A 15,888-nucleotide genomic window follows, 5' to 3' on the forward strand; every position below is an offset into this window, starting at 1 on the left:
ATTATGCTCAAACTGTGATTTCAGATCCTGGCTTGTTGTCAAAGCATAGTTTAAAATAAACCACAGTTCCTTAAATTGCAATGTCACAGGAAACCGTAGCAGCTAACATTCTTGGGCCTTCTTCCATGATCACAACTTTCCTTTTGGTGCCCAGCCTCCTTTGAGGCACTGGTTGCAAACGGATGTCTTGCAATAGCTGTAGTATTCTCCCAGCTTGCCTCCTCTCCTTTGTCTACAGCATCTCTCTCTGCTCATGCACTACTGTCCATTTCAATGAGAAAGGTACCGGGGGGACACCATGCTCCCTCATTCTTGCTGCCTACCTCAGTAAGAACACAAAAAGAGCCCTGCTAAACCAGGCCAAAGACCCATATAGTCCCGGAAGCCTGCAAGTTGGACATGAGTGCAACAAAACTCTTTAATCTTGTGTTCCCCAAGAACTGGTATTCAAAGTCATACTGGCTCCAACAGTTGATGGAGAACATCAGAATGGACAGTCTCATCCTCCATGAATCTGTTTAATCCTCATTTAAAGCTATCTAAACCCATCATTAAGGGACGCGGGTGGCGCTGTGGGTTAAACCACAGAGCCTAGGACTTGCCGATCAGAAGGTTGGCGGTTCAAATCCCCGCAACGGGGTGAGCTCCCGTTGCTCGGTCCTGCCAACCTAGCAGTTCAAAAGCACATTAAAGTGCAAGTAGATAAATAGGTACCACTCCGGGGGGAAGGTAAACGGCGTTTCCGTGCGCTGCTCTGGTTCGCCAGAAGCGGCTTAGTCCTGCTGGCCACATGACCCGGAAGCTGTATGCTGGCTCACTCGGCCAATAAAGCGAGATGAGCGCCGCAACCCCAGAGTCGGCCATGACTGGACCTAATGGTCAGGGGTCCCTTTACCTTAAACCCATCATTACATCTTGTGCTAGCAAATTCCAGAGTTCAATGCAGAACAAACACTTTCCTGTGTCTGTCCTGAATTATTGTACATTCAGCTTGCTGGAAGACCCCGGGTTCCAATATTACGAGGACTTCCCCACAAGGTCCTGCCAATGGCAAAGAGATTGCACAGACCTGCTTTGCTGCCTGCTTTTGGTGAGAGAGATTGGCTGTTGTGACCTCCTGCTGATGCTGCTCACCTGAAGGACAGAAACTGGCCGATGTGCTCTCATGTTGCCCATTTGATTCTGGGGAAAACTGGGCAGCATGACCTCCCATAATTGCTGTCCCACTGAAGGAGAAAAGGACATTGGCTCCTGTATATTGCACAAACACTTCATTATGAGTGGAGCTATTTGAACCCTGACGCTGACAAGGACTTCTCAGCTTGTTTCCATACTCACCCATCTTCTCACTTCTCCTCAGGCTGGTCCAACTGTCCACCCATGACTTTTGGGACATGGAACAACTATCCTCTGCAGTGAGGATGACATAATTCAAATATGTGACCCCTGAGCCGCGGAGATAAGTAACCACGCAACCTTTAGAAGACATCTGAAGGCAGCTCTGTATAGGGAAGATTTTTATTGTTTTATTATGCTTTTATATACAGTGGTACCTCGGGTTACATACGCTTCAGGTTACATACGCTTCAGGTTACAGACTCCGCTAACACAGAAATAGTGCCTCAGGTTAAGAACTTTGCTTCAGGATGAGAACAGAAATTGTGCTCTGGCAGCGCAGCGGCAGCAGGAGGCCCTATTAGCTAAAGTGGTGCTTCAGGTTAAGAACAGTTTCAGATTAAGAACGGACCTCGGGAACGAATTAAGTACTTAACCCAAGGTACCACTGTATGTTGGAAGCCACTCAGCGTCTGGGGCAACCCAGTTAGATGGGTGAGGTATAAAAAAATAACATCATCATCATCATCATCATCATTATTATTAAATAGGACATCCTTATTTACATCAGAGAAACGTTGGAGTGTATGGGATGTGTCTGTTTGATATGTTTGCTTGCTGCCCGCCAATCACGTCTCTAATGAATTGGAGCATCTGAAGAGTTAGCACATGCCGTTTGAAGATGATAAACCACCAGGGAGCGAATTTGAAAAGGCATATTGTTACGATGTTTTTACCACAGGAAAACTAAAACTATGATAAAACTTCATTTTAAAAACAACAAAACTACAGATTTAAGCTAAATCTGTAGCTAAAACTACAGATTTAAACTAAAAAAACTTATTCCCCTTCACATTTAAGTTATAGGGCAAATAGATTTAAACTGGCATTATTCCATAATCTTTAATAATATCTTGCAAAGCTTTGCTATCCCAGTTCTTGCTTTCTGTTTTGATTAGAAACCCTGATTATTTCCCAAGATCCCCTGCTCTCTCTCTCTCTGTCTGTCTTTCAGGAATTTATGCTCCTCCTCCTCACTGCAAGTCAGCAATAGACTCCACAAAGCAATTAAGCCACCAACTGCTTAAAGAGGATTGTTTCTGCCAGATTCACTGTAACCTCTATGTGATTTTATTATAATTATTTCAATCACCTGGCTGGGAGATTTCCCAGTTAAGGGACTCAAAGCCAAAATATATAAGTCAGGGGATCCAGACCTGCAGTCAGGTGGTCTGCAGCATGTCTGTGGATTTGTGGTTGAGATGGCACATCCATCACATTAAATGCTCATATTGATTTTTAATTGTATTTTTATTCCTTAATTTAGTTCCTATATTGTAGTTTAGCCTAGTAGCTTGGATCCTATGGAATTCAAATTGCAATGCGATAAAATACAGTGTGCAAGAAATAAAAGGAGCAATTAAAATGCAATTAAAAACCATACCACATCTAGCACAGGGCATTAAACATGCTACAACACGCAGCAAAATCACTGAGTTGTCTGCCTAGACCTTCAGCCATTCTTAAGTGGTCTTTGCGGGGGTGAGGGGTGGGGAGTTTGGGAACCACTGGTATAAGAAGATACATCAATCAATCAATCAATCAATCAATCAAGCATTTCCCTGTAAAACAGAAGCCCTTTGTGAATTGGCTATCAGCAACTTGTCCTGTTCCACACTGCAATCACAATCTTCCCATTAGGAAAACTCATTGGGATTTAGGATTAAAGAACTATCTGCCATTGAACCAGCTGGCCTTTCAAATAATTGAAAATATCACAACTTTGGGTATTGTACTGAGATCATTTTAAAGCAAGCGTGGGCAAATGTATCAATTCCAATTTCTCTCAGCTCATTTTTTCCCTCAATCCTAAATTCACATTTCCACATCCACTTGTGAAACGCAGAATGAAAATTCACCAGAAAATTCTCCTAATAAATTTCTCTCTCTCTCTCTTTTTCTCTTTGCAAAGCATTGCAAAATTCAGAAGTGCAAATTATGAAAGGTGGCTCAGTTTCAGTTGTGTATTGTTTCAAAAAGTATGAATTTAAAAGGCAGATGTGCCTTTAAATACAAATTGAATCAATTTTTTTCTCTCCATCCCTATTTTCATAAGTATGTGATCAAAAAGGGCTCAGGGAAGTGATCTGCAGCCTTACCCATTTCAGTATTAAAATTTTAATAACTTTACTTTAAACCGACAATTCTGTACAATGGTTCTGCCAAAGGATTGAAGGACAAGTGCACCTATACTCAAAAACCTTGCTCTCCACCCCATTTAAGTACTCAAGGATCACAGTGCAAAAGGCTAAGGATGCTTGAGGTATGCAATTTTTAATGGATCCCCATATGGACAGAACTGATACTTCTGGTTTTACTGTTTCCCAGGCGCTGCAAAACCAAACCATGCCCTCCTGTGGAAAAACCAGCAGCAGAGCTAAAATTAGTTCTCTGAAAAACCTTTCCATGCAGAGTTGCCAGAGAACCAGGAACTCAGAGCAGAACATATGCATACAGGAACTGTGCCAGTGCTTCAAAACCATGATGAACTTCATTACGATGAATTAATTTGCAAGACAAGACCTGGAAGCAAAAGTAAAATGGTACTGAGGAATCATGCTTTCCAAGAGTAGAGAACTAGGCTGTGTTCAGCTGCAGTAAGAGAACAGGTTTTATTCAAATTCTGCGCTGAAAATGACATGGGGTGGAGGGGATGCTAAATTCTGCTTATCAGAATTTTGCATCAAGTAACTTTGCATCAATCAACTTTTTAAATTATGTGTTCGTGCAATTCGTTTTTACTTCCTAGGATGACTCTTCCATTGCTCTTCGATCTTCATAACCAGATTCATCTGGAGTGAGAGCTCAATAAAATATAGATACAGTGGTACCTCGCAAGACAAATGCCTCGCAAGACGAAAAACACGCAAGACGAATTTTTCGAGTCGTTCCACAAGACGAGTTTTTTGAGTCGTTCCGCAAGACGAATTTCCCTATGGGCTTGCTTCGCAAGACGAAACGTCTTGCGAGTTCTTGCGAGTTTGTTTCCTTTTTCTTAAAGCCGCTAAGCCGTTAATAGCCGCTAAGCCGTTAATAGCCGCTAAGCCGCTAATAGCCGCTAAGCCGCTAATAGCCGTGCTTCGCAAGATGAAAAAACCGCAAGACGAAGAGACTCGCGGAACGGATTAATTTCGTCTTGCGAGGCACCACTGTAAGGATGTCAGAGAGAGGGACATGGAACTCTCTGTTATCTGATATTGTCACAGCAGGAAAAAGGTCTATGCCCCAAAGCTTATTATCAAGTGCTAGATCTAACAGCATATGGCAAGCCTTCTTGGCTGATGGTAGGCATTTTCAAGAGTCAATAGCAAACACTGTGTTTCTGCCCTTCTGTTGCTGGGTGCAGAAGAAGGGACATACTCTGAAGGTGTCTCTTTACAGGTGGATCTGCTGGTGAAGGTACTCAACTTTGCTCAGAGTTAACGTGGTGTTTGCCCAGCTGAAAAAACCCCCCAAAGACCAACAGAGAGAGCCCTGAACCATACAGCTTTTTACTGTTTTGGGTTTCCATGTTTTATCTTGCATAATTCAAACACAGGGAGATCCTATCTTCAGACAATGGTCCTTCTAGCATAGTCCATCAGTTTTCTATTCAGTAGCAGCACCAGTGCTTCTTACCTGGCACTGGCGAGGTTGGGCCTGCATGGTTGTCCTGGGGGAACCACTGCCACCATTCCAGCATTCCCAATACCAGCATGGTCTACCAACTTCACCATGGCTCTGCACCTTGGTACCGTATTTTTCGCTCTATAACACGCACCCGACCATAACACGCACATAGTTTTTAGAGGAGGAAAACAAGAAAAAAAATATTATAACGAAACATTGGATGTATGATTTTTGTGGTTCATGCTGTGGCCACAGACATGTGATCTGAAGGTAAGTTTGGGGTAGCCCAGTGCAAAAATCCTGAGGATCCATGTGGATCCATGCTTTGTAACCACATTTTTGCACCACTGCGGCCCCAGGCAACAGTGGGTGCATGATTTTTTTGGTGCAAGCTGTAGCCATGGACATGCTATGTGATCTGATGGTGAATTTGGGGTGACCCAGTGCAAAAATCCTGAGGATCCATGTGGATCCATGCTTTGTAACCACGTTTTAGGTGGGAGGGAAGGAAAAACGCTCAAGGGACAAGGAGCACATGAGGGGTGGGTGGAGAAGGATGCTGCTAACAATGCAGAGGAGGGGTATAAGAGGAGAAGGCTCCTCTCCTCTCCCGCTTTGCTCCTTTAAAGCAAGCAGGCTGTCTGTCCCTCTCTCCTCCCCACTCTTCTCCTGCTTTGCTGTTTCAAAGCGAGCCACAGAGGAGGGAAGAGGAACCATGGATCCTCTGCTCATGACTGCAGCAGATCCCCTCGCCATTCGTAGGCATTCACTCCATAACACGCACAGACATTTCCCCTTACTTTCTAGGAGGAAAAAAGTGAGTGTTATGGTGCAAAAAATACGGTATGTTATGTCCTCTCGTATATATGCATTTTTACGAATACTTTCCTGCGCTATAAACATTTTTGTACCCTTTTATTTTTTATCGTTGGGGAGCTGCTTTGCAAAATTGGGAGATGTGTGAATAGAAAGGGATAGCTGTGTTTTAGTTCATATGTTGGCTTGGACACCAGCTCTACTGAGACAGAGAGACTTCATCTCTCAAAAACAGTACTGACCATCTGAGTGAGAACTAAGCTTCTGGTTCTTACCTGAAAAGAAGCTATGGAAACCACCTGTGCACATAATTGTTTGAATCAAACCTCCTGAGAGCCCCTCTATCTATCCTCCAAACAAAGGAGTCACCGGGAGAAGGAAACTAGTATTGTCTGTGATAATTCCTCTTGAACTGGGGTTTGGGAAGAGCTTCTGGTAGTAGTAGTAGTAGTAGTAGTAGTAATAGTAGTAATAATAATTTATACCCCGCCCTCCCCAGCCAAGGCTGGGCTCAGGGCGGCTAACAAGCAATAATAAAATCAAGTTAAATGAATACAACTTAAAAACAAGATTAAAATACAACATTAAAATATTAAAACATTAAAATGCAGCCTCATCACAGGAGAAAGGAAAAAGAAAGAGGGGGAGGGAAAAGATGATCGTTCTTAATCTATCATCTTTTTTTTTAGGGGGGGTATTTTTAAGCCTACCTGTCAGACATAACCCTGATTTAATTGTTTTTAACAGGTCGTTAATGAAAAGGAGGCATGGCTTCCATTTGCCCTCATCAAAGCAATACCAATTAGTGTAAAACAGTTTAAATCTGTTTTCTTGGCTAGCAGAAAAGGTGGAAGGAATTTGACTTCTTAACAGAAACGACAGGCAAGATGTCAAAATGAAGGCCTGGATTACTAGCAAATGACATCCGCTGCCCCCCGCCCTCAGACCCCCAACCACCCGCATTTGTGTCACTTTACACAAATCCTTCCCTTATTTACCTTTGTTTCCTGTTTCCTTTCTACCTCTGTGGCATCTATACCTCATCCGGTCCTCCACTTCCTTCAGGGAAAACCTCCCCAAACCCAAAGAAGGAGAGAGAAAATGATTGAAAATGAATAGATGGTAGACAACTAAAAGTGGGGAGGGGTTGGCATGTGAGTGTGTAAAGGTGTGAGAGGCTGAATATATGAAGGGGGGGGAGAGGTTGCTCCACCTATTTTTTCTTGGCCCTGACTCCTGCCACTAGGATGTAGGCCCCAATCACTTTCCCTCAAGTGTTGTTGTTGTTGTTTAGTCGTTTAGTCGTGTCCGACTCTTCGTGACCCCATGGACCAGAGCACGCCAGGCACTCCTGTCTTCCACTACCTCCCGCAATTTGGTCAAACTCATGCTGGTAGCTTCGAGAACACTGTCCAACCATCTCATCCTCTGTCGTCCCCTTCTCCTTGTGCCCTCCATCTTTCCCTACATCAGGGTCTTTTCCAGGGAGTCTTCTCTTCTCATGAGGTGGCCAAAGTATTGGAGCCTCAGCTTCAGGATCTGTCCTTCCAGTGAGCACTCAGGGCTGATTTCCTTAAGAATGGATAGGTTTGATCTTCTTGCAGCCCATGGGACTCTCAAGAGTCTCCTTCAGCACCATAATTCAAAAGCATCAATTCTTTGGCGATCAGCCTTCTTTATGGTCCAGCTCTCACTTCCATACATCACTACTGGGAAAACCATAGCTTTTACTATATGGACCTCAAGTAGGCTTGCCATATTTCAAACAGTGATAATCCGGTTGAGCTTTTTTTTTTGGGGGGGGGGCAAAATTGCAAAAAAAATGCCTTTTTTAAAGCTATTTTTATGGGAAATCTGGATTTCCCCAGACATATTTCAGGGACCTATATTTTCCTGTTACCCTGTAAAATATGATGCACATTTACAAGGCTATAAAACTGGTTATTCACTTGCACCATCCATTGCCGCAGATCATCAGTCTTGTCACAATCTGATTTGAGGTACTCCTCCATGGTCCAAGTGAAGGGGAGACATATTATTTCTCTACCCCCCCAAAAAAAACTTAATGACTTGAAGTGGAACTGTTAGTCACAGTTTCAACTGAACCTGACTTGAAAATATTGCTTATGCAACAATGATGCTATAACAAGGAAAAGTAAACGCACCTGGTGGTGGTTGGAGAACACTGTGAGTAAATATGTTAGCAGTAGTAAAAGTGAGGCTGTTTCCCTCCTTTTACTTAAATTAAAATATGACTAACAGAGTCCCTGATCTCAGCTGTTAAAAATCTGAATTTCAAGAAGTTTGTTTATTATCCTTGCTACTTAAAGGGGCATATCTTGTGCCTCATTCATTAGCTGGGTTGCTTGTGCATAGGATAGCTTATTGAGAAAGTTGCAAGAAAGGATATTCCTACTAACCACCAGGAAGAACTATCTGACGGCAAGTTCAACAGTGGAACTGACTCCCTTGGAAGCTGGTGGACTCTTCTTCCTTGGAGGCTTTTAAGAAGAGTTTGGATGGCTATCTGTCATGGATGCTTTAGTTGAGATTCTTGCATTGCAGGGGGTTGGACTAGATGCCTCTTAGGGTCCCTTCCAACTCTACAAATTCTATGAAAAGTCAAGTACTGATGGGTGACGGAACAACAGTAGCAAGCTATGGTACCAGCATCAAGGAAACAGTTTTCTACTAGCAACCTGTTTCTAACAGCTCCTCATCATGGAATCCAGAGAGATGATAATGTGTTTCCATTGGTAGAGTGGAAAACTCCTCCACCAATGGAAAACTCCTAATCCCATCAATAGTTTTTTCAAAAAATCATGAATTGCATTTCCCAGCAAACTGAATTCTGTGCACATGTTCATTGATATCAATCATCTCAATTCCATACCCATCAACATGTCTCTGATGAAAATAGGGACTTCCTACTCCATAATAATAATAATTTATTATTATTTATACCCTGCCCATCTGAATGGGTTGCCCCAACCACTCTGGTGGTTTCCAACATATATAAAAACATAAACGTTTAAAAACTTCTATATACAGGGCTGTCTTCAGATGTCTTCTAAAAGCTGTAAAGTTACTTATCTACTTGGCTCGAAAGTTGCATAGTTCCATACCCTCCAACATTTCTCCAGTGAAAATAGGGGCATCCTACCACAGAGCCTAGGGCTTGCCAATCAGAAGGTCGGCAGTTCGAATCCCCGCGACGGGGTGAGCTCCTGTTGCTCGATCCCAGCTCTTGCCAACCTAGCAGATCGAAAGTACGTCAAAGTGCAAGTAGATAAATAGGTACCACTCCAGCGGGAAGGTAAACGGCGTTTCCGTGCGCTGCTCTGGTTCGCCAGAAGCGGCTTAGTCATGCTGGCCACATGACCCGGAAGCTGCACGCTGGCTCCCTCGGCCAATAAAGCGAGATGAGCGCCACAACCCCAGAGTCGTCCACGACTGGACCTAATGGTCAGGGGTCCCTTTACCTTTACCATACCCTCCATCATTTCTCTGATGAAAATAGGGATATCCTAAGGAAAAGCAAGATATTCTGGGATCAAATAATACACCAGGATGGCTTCTGTAAATCCGGAGCTGTCCCTGGAATATGGGGACACTTGGAGGGTCTGCAATTCAGATCCAAGAGTTGTGTTTTGTGTTTGTCATACTGTGTGTTTCTCTTACCTCTGTGACTTCATCTGTTCATCTATCCTGTTCCTCTGTTTGCTCTTGGTAAGATTACTTGATTAAGAGGAGTCCTTGATGAAACAAGGATTTCCAGAATGCCCAAAGAAGAAGAACCATCCCAGTGAAGGCAGCCATACCCTTGGTCTCCGATTTCCATGCCAAGTGTCTGAAATTTCACAACACTTATATCAGCCACAGGGGACAACACTGATGCATGACTCCCAATATTTTCTACATGGATTCATTCTCCCCCCTTCTACTAAACTGAAACACTACAAAAGCAGAAGACCTCCTTTGCAGTTTAACAGTCAGACCTGCTCTGGCTCTTTTGCTTTTATTACTTGAGCTATTGGGACTTTATGTATGACATTTCTCACCTTCCTGATATGTTTAAAGACTTATTGTTATTTTCACTCAATGTTTTAACCTTCCCCCCGCCAAAAGCAGTCAGAACTCCCATCCTCTATCCTATGGGGGGGCGGGAAGTGTCTTTTCTTCTCATTTCCCCCCTGATAGGGTTCATAATTAAAGACATGGGGTGATGTGGCCTGCGCATCTAATTGCAGCATATGATCAAGGATTGCAAGCACTATGCTGAATGCACAACTGTGGTATCTAATTATCACGTTGACTGACAGTAGGATTTTCTCTCTCCTCTTTGCAGAGGTGAAGGCGTATCTGACAGATTACAGCTCTGCTTTGAAGTCAGATGCATATATACAGAATTAAAGATTGAGGACTTCCCAAATGCATTTCAATGTGGGTTATCCCTGTCAGCCATTTCCCTTCTTTATTTACTACAGCTGGCTTTGAAGTGGCAGAGCATAGTCTATGCTGCTGGGGCGTATTAGTAAGGGATGGTATGCCTCTTGGTAGCTCGAAAACCTAAGAGAAGCAGCCTTATGCTACCCTTCATATAAAAAACTTGGAGATTTTAATGCCTAATTCATCTGGGGAGGAAAAAGTACATTACAATGCAGAGGGGGGAAACTTAGCTCTAGTCTCACTCTTGAGCTCCTATTATTCTTATTCTTATTCTTCTTCTTCTTCTTCTTCTTATTATTATTTACTAATTGCTTCCCATATGACGTCTTGAAGTGATTTACAACATAAAAGCATTTATAAAGCAGTTAAAACAAGTGCCTGCAAAAACCATTCTGAAAAGCAACTACAAATACGTATACAGCGGAACCTCGATTGTCAAACGCTTCGGAAGTCGAATGTTTCAGCTTTTGAACACCAACAACCTGGAAGTGAATGCTTCTGTTTTCGAACTCACCTCAGAAGTTGAATGGCTTCCGAGGCGTGTTTCCCCATTTTTTCAATTGAATTTTGCCGACTGGCAATTGCGCCTTGGTTGTCAAACGTTTTGGAAGTCAAATGGTCTTCTGGAACGGACTGCGTTCAACAACCAAGGTTCCACTAAAACTTTTAAACAACAACACAGGCATAAAGTCAATTCTGATCCAGGACAGGTACGACCTGGGATAAAGATTTTAGAAGACTTGTAAATAGCAGGCTTGGGGTTAGGAATCTGAGGGGTCTCCTGATCCTCCTCCCAGTTTATTTGCACAGGGGAGAGAAGAGGGGCAGAGGCCCCACCGCACAAGCAGACGTCCTTGCACAGTGTTTCTGTTGACTGGGCTGGTTAGGTGAATCCTATCCAGAATGTGTATGCAGTCTCTCCCAAGGATTGACATTGGTTATTTTTTTAAATGTATTTTTATTAAAGATTTTCTTGATTTACAAAGGTATGTGCAATGTCTCTCTCTCGTATTTTTTCCCATGTAACACTTAAAAAAACCAAAAACAAATTGGTTTCATTTGTTGAGATATTAGAAAGAATAGGGGGAAAGAGGTGGAGGAGGGGGGGAAGATGAGTGGGGGTGGGGTCGGGTGGTGATGTTTCTATTTTACTTAATATATGGGGGGTTTTGTGTCAGTGTTGCTTGTGCGGATTCTCTGCTCTTCACTTGTGTTCCTTTGGTGGTGAGAGAGGTTGGGGTTGGCCTAGGGTGTGGTTGTTTGTTTGTGATTGGCTGCGGTGATCTTTGTTTTCATGTGTGAGTGGGGTGGGTGGGTGTTTTGGATCAGGTTAGCCATATTGATTTGTATGCTGTTGGTGGATTACTGTCATTGTCTTGTTGGGCTGTGTATGTGATAAATGGGAGCCATACCAGGGTGAAGGCATCTTCTTTTATTTGTCCCCGTGTCAGTTTCAGTTTATTGGTTATTTTTTCTAGTAAGGCTGTTTCCCATACTATTTGGTACCATTGGTTCATGCTTACTCCTGACAGGTCTCTCCAGTGTCTGGCTATGATGTTGCTGGCTGCTGAGAGTAGGTGGGTTATGGGTTCTTTGTGGTGTAAGTGGACATTGTTGTCTTGGAAGATGTTTAGTAGGGCCATTTCTGGCGTGATTTCTAATACTTCTTGGTTATTTTACATATTTCTCGTATGACTGTTGTCCAGAATAGTTGGATTTTATTCAGAGTTTTCCATACTGTTCGTAACACACTGGGATGACTGAAAGAGGGTATTTTGTTCGTTTCTACACTGAATTGAGCTAAAAATCGAGTTGTTTCTTTGTGATGGGGTAAACAGAGAGAGTTTATTGTCTAAACATATTTTGTGAATTTCGAATAGTTTATATGAGGCTGACACCCCGTAGAGGGTTTTGTTTTGGAAATCTCTTTCTCCATGTTTGTGTGCCTGCATCGCCCTGTGTGTTTGCTTCCTCAGAATAGAGATAAGTTTCCAGTGCTAGATGGCTTGAGCAAGTGGGGGTAACACATTTCCTTCTTGATGCTTAAATTCTCCTGTTTGAGCTTCGGCTGCCGTCACGTTTTGCTCTGTGCCAGAGAGTTGCATGGGGACGGCATTTTGGGGTCCAGCCTTGTGGCACGATGGCAAGAGACCTTTTCAAGAATTTGATTTTGCTAAACTTCCTGTGGTGAGAGAACAGGCCAGCTTGCTTTCAGGGGCAAAGCAGCTACTTGAGAAGACTTGAAAGACTCTAATGTTCTCCTTTTGCTATGTACTATTTCCTTCTGGCCATCGGGAACAAATTTAGTTTCTATTGGATTTGTCAAGCTGATAGGAGAACTTGTTGTGTGGGAGAGTGTTTGGCCAGAAGAACACATCTGGTCAAGATCTTCAGCTTGCTTGATCTAGGACTTCAGAAGCAGACAATCAATGCTGAGGCCAAGAGGTGGTTTTTTCCCCTGCCGCATAGCCTCCACAGCTGGAACTCTTTGTGGACTGATACATCCAATTCTTCTGCAAAGACCGTAATGTTGCTTAGCATTTTATAAGGCATTTACATCTCTTTAATTCACCCCAGTGAACAGACAGGGAGTTGCTTTTTAAACCTCCATGTGGAAAAGTTTTCATTGCAACTACTGTTGGATACCAGATGGGAATATTAAATTAATGGGACACGGGGGGGGGGGGGAGAATAATATTGTCCTATACAATTTATAATTATTGTCCTATGCAATCCTGCATATTATTTGATGCCTCCTTAATTGTAATCGTCTATGGATACCCTCCCAAGTCTTGGAAAAAGTTTCTTATTGTAAATGCAAATAAATACTATATGTGGAAATGGCTGGCTGTTATTTAAATGTGTCTGAAATTTGTCACAAAATAGAAAATAAAAGCAGTGAACATACTCTTCAAATTTGTGGTCCTTCTTCCAGCATAAGTTAGTAATATTGCAGCTGAATAGCAAAGTAATATGTTTTTAAGAATCAAGTGTCAATTTATGTTTGACTTGCTAGCTGTCAGGATGGCTTCATTTTTCCCTCTGCTCTTGAAAAAATTGGTAATTAACCAAGTATCAAATCAAATAGAGACAGAGGGTGCAAATTTTAGTTGTTTATGATGGGCAGTGAGAAAACATCAATGGAATACATCCATATGCTGGTCTGTGACCGAAATAAAGTTTGATACAGATACTACAAATGAATATCTCTTGAGTTAGGCACGTATAAGGCCCTGGTCCTCACTGAGGTGGATTAAACTATGCCTAGGCTGTACTTCTTCAGGTGGTGAAAAAACTGCTGCAGGTATCAATATTGCACAGTATGAAGTGATTTGATTCATAAGAACTGACTCCTTTTAAAATAAACATTGTCCAGACCCATAAAAATATTTTTCAAACTTTTACTTCCAGAACTCTTCAAAAACAGAGCAAAATACATCAAATGATATACCCAAAACTATGTCTTGTGCTGTGCAGCACAAGCTCAGCATCTTAGAAGTAAAAGCTAATTCCAAAAATCCAAACTGTGTCTGTCTCCCACAGCCTGCATCCCAGCCTCCATTGGCCTTAGGCTATGCAACTCTCGGAGAACCACTTGACAGCCTTTTGTGTTCATTGGTGTTCAGAGAAAAACTAACAGCCACCACCCTTTCAAGATGGCAAGTTTGCAGCTCAATACCTTTGTCACCTGATCTAAGGTTACAACACTCAAATGTTAGCTAGCAGAAAACAAGAATTGGTTACTTATCAACTCAGCAAGAGCTCAAAGTGCTCTTCGTGGATTCAATATAGCCCCAAGGAGAAGCCCCATTTTAAAGCCTTCTTCAATACACAAAGCCATTCCCATTTCAGTGTCAATTAAACCAATTATATTTAACAAATACACCATAACTGAATGCGCCTCCATACAAAACAAAAAGTTCCCCCTCATACACCAGTTGAGATCACTGAACACACTCAACTTTGTTATTCTGGATTGAATTCCTTTTGGGTACGCAAATAAACTTTTCTTTTCTTGTGTTTATTTCAAGTAGAGAGACTATTGCAGACAACAAGCTGACTTGCACTTTATTCAGTGACCAGGGATCATCCCAGCTCAGGATAAATTATCAGGGGATACTAAAGTTTTAGTCTACACATTTCTGCTGCCCTTCAAGAAAGAGAGGAGAGAGGAAATCCTTCACCAGAAGAGGACATTTCATAAATTCATAAATAAACCCTGCAAAAATCAGGTGGTAGCATGCATTGACAGAAGCCAAACTGGAGATAAAAATAGAGCTGGATAACTTTTGAAAGACCGAGAAAAAATATATTCTCCAACTCCAAAAGTATCTTTGGTAGTAAGCAGATTTGCAGGTCTTCACTAGCAAGCAGCACAAATCCTGCAGAACCACTCCTCTATAGCAGATGTCATGCTTTGCACATTATATATTGCAGGATCTGATCCCTTGCAGGAAATGTGGCAGAACACTCTGCTTCATTTGAAGCAAAGGAGAAACTCAATGGGCTTATAGGTAAGCCCCATTATCAAGGGGGAAGTAACATTTTCCAGTGGTGGGAGTAACATTTGCCATTGAGAAGAAGCCTTGTGGAGCTCCTCCTGCCCTCTGCCACCTCCTTCCCCTTTCTCAAGGTAAGGCTTATTTTCTTGTGAGAGGCTTTGAAATATACTCAGAGTCGCAAAGTCATTTCATGCTCTTTATTCAGCTCATAGTGGTGAGGAGGAATGAATAAATGTCCCCTCACAGTATCTGCTTTATATACATTATTTACACAATGGGCTGCACATGATTGGCTAATTCTGGAATTCTACTGTAAGCCAATCAGGTTGTGGATTCACTTCTATCTGGAGCAGGATTGGGTGGTTCCTGCCAACCAACCATACTGCTGCATTGTTCTAGGACCAATCAGACTGCTGCATTCTGAATCCTATTGTTCTAGGACCAATCAGACTGCTGCCTTTTGGATCCTATTGTTCTAGGACCAATCAGACTGCTACAGTTTGGATCCTATTCAACTCAGTACATAACACCCCTCCCCTCTAAGTTCCAGTCCTGCCCGGGAGGTCGCATTCATAGTCCTCAAGGTATGCCGGCGGCCTACGTGTGCGTTGTGGCCTGGGGTGTTCCCTGGTCCGGGCTCCGGGTTCTGGCTCGTGTTCCAAGGATGCTGGCTGTGATGCGGCTGTTTGGTCTGGTGCAACCGGCTCGCTCAGTCGTGGTTCTGGTTCCGGTGTCCTTTCGGCCTCACGGGTCCTCTCTGTATTTACTGATTCTGCCTCTCCTGCTGGCCCCTCCTGCTCTATGGGCCTCACTGCCCCGCTGTTCCCTTGGGACTCCTCTGACCTGTCCTCCTCCTGGTTTTCTCCCGGGAATCGTCGCCGTATCTGGTCGCAGTGGCGGCGCCAGCATTGCCCCCCATCCGTTAGCACCTCGTACGACACGGGGCCAGTGACCCTGGTGATTGTGGCGGGTACCCATGCTGGGCCTGCCCCAAAATTCTTTGCGTACACTGGGTCCTGGGCCTCGAAGGTCCGGGGGTTCCTGCCTTCCCCCACCACTACCTCATCCTGAGCTCTATCGGGGTGAAGGCGGTCCAATCTGATTGCAAGGCGCCGAC

The 15,888-nt window shown here is 43.2% G+C and overlaps 1 protein-coding gene across 6 annotated transcripts in view; it reads right to left on the bottom strand.

The window, feature by feature from the left end:
- Positions 1–15,888, bottom strand: part of LOC308473634 (uncharacterized protein) — a 197,663-nt gene that overhangs the window by 33,627 nt on the left and 148,148 nt on the right. For 5 of the 6 annotated variants that reach the window (XR_013984114.1, XR_013984115.1, XR_013984116.1 and 2 more), the window contains one exon: positions 9,502–9,670. The gene's annotated coding sequence lies outside the window, so the exon portion shown is untranslated. Of the gene's footprint in view, positions 1–6,826; positions 6,893–9,501; positions 9,671–15,888 lie in introns of those variants that run through there. The other variant, XR_013984119.1, reaches the window with a different exon arrangement.

Source organism: Podarcis pityusensis, assembly GCF_964106645.2.
Source record: "Podarcis pityusensis genome assembly, chromosome: 3".
Lineage (NCBI taxonomy): Eukaryota > Metazoa > Chordata > Lepidosauria > Squamata > Lacertidae > Podarcis > Podarcis pityusensis.